This window comes from Pristiophorus japonicus, chromosome 1 (genome assembly GCF_044704955.1).
Source record: "Pristiophorus japonicus isolate sPriJap1 chromosome 1, sPriJap1.hap1, whole genome shotgun sequence".
NCBI classification, from domain to species: Eukaryota; Metazoa; Chordata; class Chondrichthyes; family Pristiophoridae; genus Pristiophorus; species Pristiophorus japonicus.
Window position 1 is genome coordinate 496,419,939 of NC_091977.1, and position 9,313 is coordinate 496,429,251.

Genomic DNA, 9,313 nt, shown 5'->3' on the forward strand with positions numbered 1-9,313 from the left:
CCTCTTGCAATGAAGGTCAACAAACCATTTGCCTTCCTAACTGCTTGCTGCAAATGCATGTTTGCTTTCAATGATTGGTGTACAAGGACACCCAGGTCCCTTTGTACATTGATATTTCCCAAGCTATCACCATTTAAATAATACTTTGTCTTTATGTTTTTCCTACCAAAGTGGATAATTTCACATTTATCCATGTTATACTACATCTGCCATATGTTTGTTCATTCATTCAACTTATCTAAATTGCCTTGCAATGTCTTTGCATCCTCCTCACAACTCACAATCCCACCTAGTTTTGTGTCATCAGCAAACTTGGAAATATTACATTTGGTTTCCTCATCCGAATCATTTATATATATTGTGTATAGCTGGGGCCCAAGCACTGATCCTTCTAGTACCTCACTAGTGAGTGCCCGCCACCCCGAAAAAGGCCCGTTTATTCCTACTCTCTCTTTCCTGTCAGTTAACCAATTTTCAATCCATGCCAATACATGATCCCCCAATCCTATGTGCTTTAATTTTACACTAACCTCTTATGTGGGACTTTATCAAAGGCCTTCTGAAAATCCAAATACACTACATCCACTGGTTCTCCCTTATCTATTTTATTAGTTACATCCTCAAAAAACTCCAGTAGGTTTGTCAAACACGATTTTCATTTCATAAATCCACGTTGACTTTGTCTAATCCCGTTGATATTATCGAAGTGTCCCATTAACACATCCTTTATAATAGACTCTTTGTAATAGACTCTAGCATTTTCCCTACTACTGATGTTAGGCTAACCGGTCTGTAGTTCCCTATTTTCCCATTCTCTCCTTTTTTAAATAGTGGGGTCACATTTGCCATCCTCCAATCTGAAGGAACTGTTTCAAAATCTATAGAATTTTGGAAGATGACAACCAATGCATCCATTATTTCCATGGCTACCTCTTTTCGTACTCTGGGATGCATATTATCAAGCTCTGGGGATTTATCGGCTTTCAGTCCCATTAGTTTCTCCAGCACTATTTGCTTACTAATAATCATTTCCTTTAATTCCTCTTGCTCACTAGACCCTTGGTTCCCTAGCATTTCTGGGACATTATTTATGTCCTCTTCTGAGAAGACAGAACTAAAGTATTTAATTTAATTGTTCTGCCATTTCCTTGTTACCCATTATAAATGCTCCCGTTTCTGACTACATTTGTCTTCACTAATCGTTTTCTTTTTAGATACTTGTAGAAACTTCTGCAGTCGGTTTTTATGTTCCTTGCAAGTTTACTCTCATACTCTATTTGACCTCTCTTAATCAATCTCTTGGTCCTTTTTTACTGAATTCTAAACTGCTCCCAATCCTCAGGCTTGCTACTTTTTCCGGCAGCTTTGTATGACTCCTCTGGAGCATTGGGGGTAGGGTGGGTTCCGATCCTGCGGGAGTCCGTACCCCATCCCCGGGAGGGTTCCGATCTTCAACTCCAAGGGGGATCGATACCCAATCCTGGCGAGTCTTTGTATGGGGGGTAATCCAAGGGAAGAAGGTAAGCGTTGAGTGCCGGGGCGAGTGCACAAGCAGTGCTTTAAAGACACTTCCCTTCTCCCTGAAGCTGTCCTTGCCTCCCTTGAGGCCTGGAAAACTCAGCCAGCCTAAACCTGCAAAACAGGTTAAATCTGAGGCGGCCGGCCACATTAAAATATTTAACTTTCCAACCTGCTTCCTTGGAGCGGGCTGCCTGCCCACTCCTTGTATCGCCTCTGTTAAACCCGAAGTGAGTGGGTTGGAGATGGTTGGGGTTGGGTTTGAGATTTAAAAAAATGTAACATATCACCTGATCCTAACCCACCCGCTTTGTGGGGTTATAATTCTCCCCCCATTTAATAATAGATACTTACACCCCTACCCCCACAGAAGGAACCTATTCGGCCCATCGTGCTCTTGCCTGCGCTTTACAGAGCTATCCAATAATCCTGCTCTCCTGCTCTTTCTCCATAACCCTGCAATGTTCTCCCTTTCAAGTATTTATCCAGTTCCCTTTTGAAAGTTACTGTTGATTTTGCTTCCACCACCTTTCTGCTGGCACTGTAATCTAAAGTTCAATTGCCCTTTTTATAGCCCCACTCCCCCCATACCCCAATCTGTCCCTCCCTCCTCCCCGCTACCCGGTTGTGGCCTGGTCTTGAAGACCTGCCCGCTGAACAGATTGGGGTATGGGGGGAGTGAGGCTTTTTACAGCCTCTGGGGGGCGTTAATGGGGCACAACAAGGTTATTGCCCAAGGGAGGGACCGATAGTACCTCCGGGGAAATTGTCCCGGAGGTTGGGGGACGTTGTGCTGTCAGCGCCACACCCCGCGATTTGTGCCCTGGGCAGGCACACGCACGGCAATGATGTCATCAGCATGCGTGCCGACCCTTCACCGCCCCATGCCGACCCCTTTGCGCCCCACCAGGGGAATTGCCCTGTGGGCGGTGATTTTAGCACTGGCCGATGTCACCGCCAGCTTTGGGAGTCGTGAAGCTGGCCGATATCTGCTGCTGGGGCTCCCCTTAAAGGGAGGCCATTTACGCCGTGGGCCGCAATATTTTTGTATCGGCCGACTCTTCTGTTGTCCTGACGATGGCGGCCCTCGCCTCGACCAGGCCGTCATCCTGCAGCCCGGCACTCTGTTTTGGATGCCGGGCTCCTTGGCGGCTCAGTGGTGGCCACCAAAGGGACTGCAGAGCGCGTAGCGGCCCTCTCTTTTAATTGAAGGGGAGGGGCGTTCTGTTAGCGGCGCTGTTAGCGTTTCCGGTGGGGCGCTGGGCCCAGCAACCCAGGAGCGCTCCTCCATGGACGCCGATTGCCTCCGATTGTGCTCCGTCTCCGTTGAGAGGTGGAAGGGCTGAATTCCACACCGGGGGCGGAACTTCTGGGCCGGGCAATAAAAGTCTCGGCCCTGGAAGATTATAGCCTCCGAATGGTTCGCGGGGCAATCTCGCCCCAAAGTGTTCAATTTAGTACATATCATTGAATTATAGCGCAGTTCATTCCAGATCATAATAACTTGCTGCTTCAAACAAATTCTCCACATCTCACCTCTGGCTCTTTTATCAGTTACCTTAAATCTGATTATTGATCCTTCTGCCACTGGAAAAAGGTTCTCCTTATTTACTCTATCAAACCCTTTGTAATTTTGAACTTCTCTATTACCTCTCTCCTTAATCTTCTCTGCTCCAAAAAAACAATCACAGCTTCTCCAGTCTCTCCACATGTGAAGGCTCTCATTCCTGTTACTGTTCTCGTAAATCTACTCTACAACCTCTCCAAACCTTGATATCCTTCCGAAAGTGTAATGCCCAGAATTGGACACAATGCTCCTACTGACGTCTAACCACTGATTTATAAAAGTTTAGCATAACATACATGCTTTTGTATTCTATGGCCCAGTTATTAGCGGGGAGACAGGAGGGAGCAGGGAGCAGTTTTGTGGTCTGGAAACCAGGTACAGTGGGTTTCCTCAGGGCCTGCCGAATTTAACGGCAGGACCTAATTACCATTTTTGGACTCCGTTTTCTGGACTTCAGCCAGCCAGATTGAGAGGCTGTTAGGCGGGTAGGTCTTCAAGACCAGGCCACAACTGGGGTAGCGGGGAGGAGGGAGGGACAGATTGGGGTTTGGGGGGTGGAGTGGGAACATCGATGGAAGGAGTGGAGAGATTAAGGGTTGGGGGGGGAACAGAGAGTACGGTGGTCAGAGAGGGCCATCGATGGGGGGGGCGGTATCCGGAGAGATTGGGGGAAGAATATCGGGGGGGGGCCCTTGGAGGATATGGGGGGCAGTGAGGAGATTGCTGACTGTGGAAGATATCGGGAGGGCACTGGATCGCTAGGGCAGTTAACGGGTGTGCTTGAGGGGGCAGGGGGAAAGCACTCCTGTTCCTCCTGGTCCACAAACAGTGCGGTAAAGGCACTTACCTGTTCCATGCAGCAGTCCTCGCCTCCCTTTAGCTGCCGGGTTTCAAGAGGCTTGGGAACCACCTGGGCAGCGTTAAAGCTGGAATAGATTAAAAATCTGAGGTACGCAGCCTCATTAAATGAGCGATCCTCCTCCTGGGAGCAGGTTGGTTGCCCCCCCCCCCGCAGCCACCCTCCCCCCTCCATTCCCCCCCCCTCCCCCCCCCCCCCCCCGTCCCCCTGTCTCCATTAAAACCGGGTTAGGGTGGGCAGATTTGAGGCAGGTTTGAGACTTTTACAACTTTACTGCCCACCCAACCCAAACCCACCCGTTTTGGTGATTTAGAATTCCTCCCAATTCTTCCCACCGCCCGCCCCCCCGCCCCCAAGTAAAGTCGAAGATCCCATTGATTTATTTAACAACCTTATCAACTTATCCTGTCAACTTCAAAGATTTCTGTATGTAAACTCCAGGTCTCCCTGGTACTTGAAGTTTTGAAAAGACAGGTAGAATAGAAAAGTGGAGGGTGGGGAGTAGCCCTGATAATAAAGGATGACATAAGAACAGCAGTGAGACAGGATCTCTGCTCAGAAGATGAGGAAGTAGAATCAGTATGGGTCCAAATAAGGAATAACAAGGCACAGAAAACACTGGTGGGAGTAGTTTATAGGCCTCCAAACAGGAGCTAAACTGTTAAGTATTAATCAACAAATTATAGGAGCTTGTAACAAAGGTAATACAATAATTATGGGGACTTTAATCTTTATATATACTGGGCAAATCAAATTGACAAAGATAATCTGAGGCATGAATTCATGGAATGCATTTTGAGACAGTTTCCTAGAATAATACATTGTGCAATTTTGGATCTTGTATTGTGTAATGAGATAGGGTTAATTAGTAATCTCATAGTAAAGGATCCTCTTGGGAAGAGTGATCATAATATGATCGAATTTCACATTGGGCTTGAGAGTGAAATACTTAAATCTGAAATAAGAGTCTTAAACTTAAATAAAGCCAATTAGATAGGTAGGAGGAGTGAGTTGGCTAGGAGAGATTGGGAAATTAGATGAAAAGGTATGATGGTAGTGGCACACATTTAAAGAAATATGCCAAAATTCTCAGAGTATACATTCCATTGCGAAGTAAAAACTCCATGGTTTAAAGAAGTTAAGGGTAGCATTAGATTAAAAAAAGAGGCTTATAATGTTGCAAAGAATAATAGTAAGCCTGATGATTGGGAGAGCTTTAGAAACCAGCAAAGAATGACCAAAAATTGATAAAAAGGGAGAAAATGAAATATAACTAGCAAGAAATATAAAAACAAATTGTAAGAGCTTCTACATGTATGTAAAAAGGAGGAGAGTAGCAAAAGTAAGCGTTGGTCCCTTCGAGGTTGCAACAGGAGAAATTATAATGTGGACCAAGCAAATGGCAAAGATATTAAACAAATATTTTTTAACTGTCTTCACAGTCGAAGACACAAAAAGCATACCAAGAATAGTGAGGAACCCAGGGGCTAAGGAAAGTGAGAAACTTAAGTAATTAATTTCAGTAGAGAAAAACTACTTTGCAACAAATGGAACTGAAAGCTAACAAATCCACTGGGCCTGATTGCCTACATCCTAGGGGTTCTGAAATAGGTGGCTGCAGAGATAGTGGATGCATTGGTTGTGATATTCCTAAATTCCCTAGATTCTAGAATGGTCCCAGAGGATTAGAGGGTAGCAAATGTAACACTGCTATTTAAGAAAGGAGGGAGAGAGAAAACAGGGAACTACAGGCCAGTTAGCCTGACATCAGTCATCAGGAAAATGCTGGAATCCATTATTAAGAAAGTGGTAACAAGGCACTTAAAAGCAAAATATGATTAGACAGAGTCAACATGGTTTTATGAAAGGCAAATCGAGTTTAACAAATTTATTAGAGTTTTTTTTGAGGATGTAACTAGCAGAGTAGATAGAGGGGAACCAGTGGATGTAGTATATTTGGATGCCCAAAATGCATTCTATAAGGTGCCACATAAAAGGTTGCTAAGTAAGATTAGGAATCATGGGCTTGGGAGTAATATATTAGCATGGATAGAGGAGTGGTTAACGAACAGAAAACAGAGAGTAGAGATAAATGGATCATTTTCCGGTCGGTCGGCTGTAACTAGTGGGGTGCCACAAGGATCAATGTTTGGGCTATTTACAATCTATATTAGTGACTTGAATGAAGGGACCGAGTGCAATGTACCCAAGTTTGCTGATGATACAAAGCTAGGTGGGAAATTAAACTGTGATTCGGACACAAAGAGCTTGCAAAGAGCTAAGTGAATAGGCAATAAAGTGGAAGATGGATTTTGTTATGTATGGAGAAAGAGTCAGACTGAACACTGTGAGCTCAAAGTAAAGTGTGACCGTATTCTTTTATTGCAGGTCTCCAGAATGCCTCTCAACCTGTGAGGCCTCCTTAAATACCTGTGCTCCCAAGGGATTATGGGATGAGCCTTCTGGTGGCTGTATAGAGTAAATACAAGGTTACATATATAACAATACGCCCCCGCCCCCCAAAGTCAATAGTGTAACTATTTATAATGTGAGTCGACCTGGGGCCCTTCTTGCCCTGGTTGATCATCTCGGTGTGAAAACTAGTGTTGTTGAATCATTTGTTGGACCCTCGCTGGACTGCTGTGCAGCTGGTCTTGCTGGGCTGCCTGGTGTGTTAGGTCTTGCTGGGCTGCTGTGGATGATGGGTTCTGCTTCGTGGTCAACCGTGGTACCAGTTGCCACTGGTGTGTATGTTGGGGGATCAAAAAAGGTAGGGTCCAAGGTGGGTTGCTCAGGATAGTCCGTAAATCTGAGTTTGATTTGGTCCAAGTGTTTCCGGTGAATGAGTCCATTTGAAAGTTTGACCCGAAACACCCTGCTCCCCTCTTTAGCCACGACAGTCTCGCATGACACATTTGCGCTATCATGGTATGTACTTTGTTGAAGCCGCTAGCTCTCTACCTGTTCATGTAGATCAGAGTGAACTAACGAGAGCCTTGTCTTAAGTGCTCTTTTCATGAGCAGTTCAGCAGGTGGGATCCCAGTGAGCGAGTGGGGTCTCGTGCAGTAGCTAAGCAGGACTCAGGATAGGCGAGTCTGCGCCGAGCCTTCAGTTACCCTCTTCAAGCCTTGGTTGATTGTTTGCACTGTTCTCTCTGCCTGACCATTGGACGCTGGTTTAAACGGGGCAGATGTGACATGTTTGATCCCGTTACGGGTCATGAATTCTTTGAACTCAGCACTGGTAAAACATGGCCCGTTGTCGCTCACCAGGACATCGGGTAAACTGTGAGTGGCAAAAATGGCCAGCAGGCTTTCAGTAGTAGCCGCGGACGTGCTAGCCGACATTATCTCACATTCAATCCACTTGAAATATGCATCTACAACCACATGGCCCGTTGTCGCTCACCAGGACATCGAATAAACTGTGAGTGGCAAACATGGCCAGCAGGCTTTCAGTAGTAGCCGCGGACGTGCTAGCCGACATTATCTCACATTCAATCCACTTGAAATATGCGTCTACAACCACTAGGATCATTTTACTCAAGAATGGGCTTGCATAGTCGAAGTGTACCCTAGACCACGGTTTGGAGGGCCAAGACCATAAACTTAGTGGCGCCTCCCTGGGTACATTGCTTAACTGAGAGCATCGGCGCAGTTTTCTGTGCCTGGCCTGTGGCGGATGGCGTAGCTGTATGTGGACAATGTGAGCGCCTATCTCTGGATGTGGGCCGATGCGTTGGTATTTATCCCTTTACTCTCGGAAAACAGGGATATGAGTGGCTTATGGTCAGTTTCAATTCGAATTTTAGCCCAAACAGGTATTGATGCATTTTCTTTACCCCATAGACACACGCTAATGCTTCTTTCTCAATCATGCTGTAGGCTCTCTCAGCCTTAAGACAGACTCCTGGATGCATAAGCAACTGGTTGCAGTTTCCCAGAATCATTAGCTTGTTGCAATACACACCCGACACCATATGATGACGCATCACATGCTAGTACCAAACGCTTACATGTATCATACAACATAAGCAATTTGTTTGAGCTTAACAATTTTCTCGCTTTTACAAAGGTATTTTCTTGGCTTTTGCCCCAAACCCATTCATCCCCTTTTCATTGTTAGAACCACTGCATGTTTTCCTGTGTGCTAAGACCCAGTAAGAAGTTACCAAAGTAGTTCAGGAGTCCCAGAAACGACCGCAGCTCCGTCACGTTCTGTGGCCTTGGTGCATTCTCGATTGCCTCCGTCTTTGCGTTGGCGGGCCTGATGTCGTCCGCTGCAATCCTCCTTCCCAAGAATTCCACTTCAGGCACCAGGAAAATGCACTTCGAGCGTTTTAACCTGAGCCCCACGTGGTTGAATCGACAAAGAACCTCCTCCAGGTGCTGCAGATGCTCGACTGTGTTCCGACTTGTGACCAAGATGTCATCCTGGAAGACCTCGGTGTGCGGGACCGACTTCAGTAAGCTTTCCATGTTCCTCTGGAATATCGCCGCCACTGATCGGATTCCAAACAGGCATCTGTTATAAACAAAAAGACCTTTGTGCGTGTTGATGCAGGTGAGGGCCTTCGATGCTTCCTCCAGTTCCTGCGTCATGTAGGCTGAAGTCAGATCCAGCTTCGTGAACGTCTTTCCTCCCGCCAGCTTTGCAAAGAGGTCATTGGCCTTTGCTAGTGGGTATTGGTCCTGCAGAGAGAAACGATTGAGAGTTACTTTGTAATCCCCACAGATTCTGATGGTGCTGTCTCCCTTAAGGACGGGTGACCCACTCATTGAACTCAATCGGTGAAATGATGCCCTCTCTTTGCAGCCAGTATAGCTCGATCTCTACCCTTTCTCTCATCATTTACGGTATTGCTGTCACCTTGTGATGGATGGATCGCGCCCCCGGAATTAGGTGGATCTGCACTTTTGCTCCTTGGAATTTCCCGATGCCTGGTTCGAACAGCGAAGGAAATTTGTTTAAGACCTGGGCACACGAAGTGTAGTCAGCGGGCGATAGCACTTGGACGTCGTCCCAGTTCCAGCATATCTTTCCCAGCCAGCTTCTGCCGAGCAGCGTGGGACCATCGCCTGGTATCACCCTGAGTGGTAGCTTGTGCACCGCTCCATCATAGGAGACCTTTACTGTAGCACTGCCGATTACAGGAATCAGTTATTTTGTGTAAGTTCTTAGTTTCATGCGAACTGGAGTTAAGACTGGCCTTGAGACCTTGTTGCACCACAACCTTTCGAAAGTCTTTTTGCCCATGATGGACTGGCTCGCGCCCGTGTCCAGCTCCATTGACACCAGGAGTCCATTTAGTTCAACATTCAGCATTATCGGGGGACAATTCGTGGTGAATGTGTGCACCCCATGTACC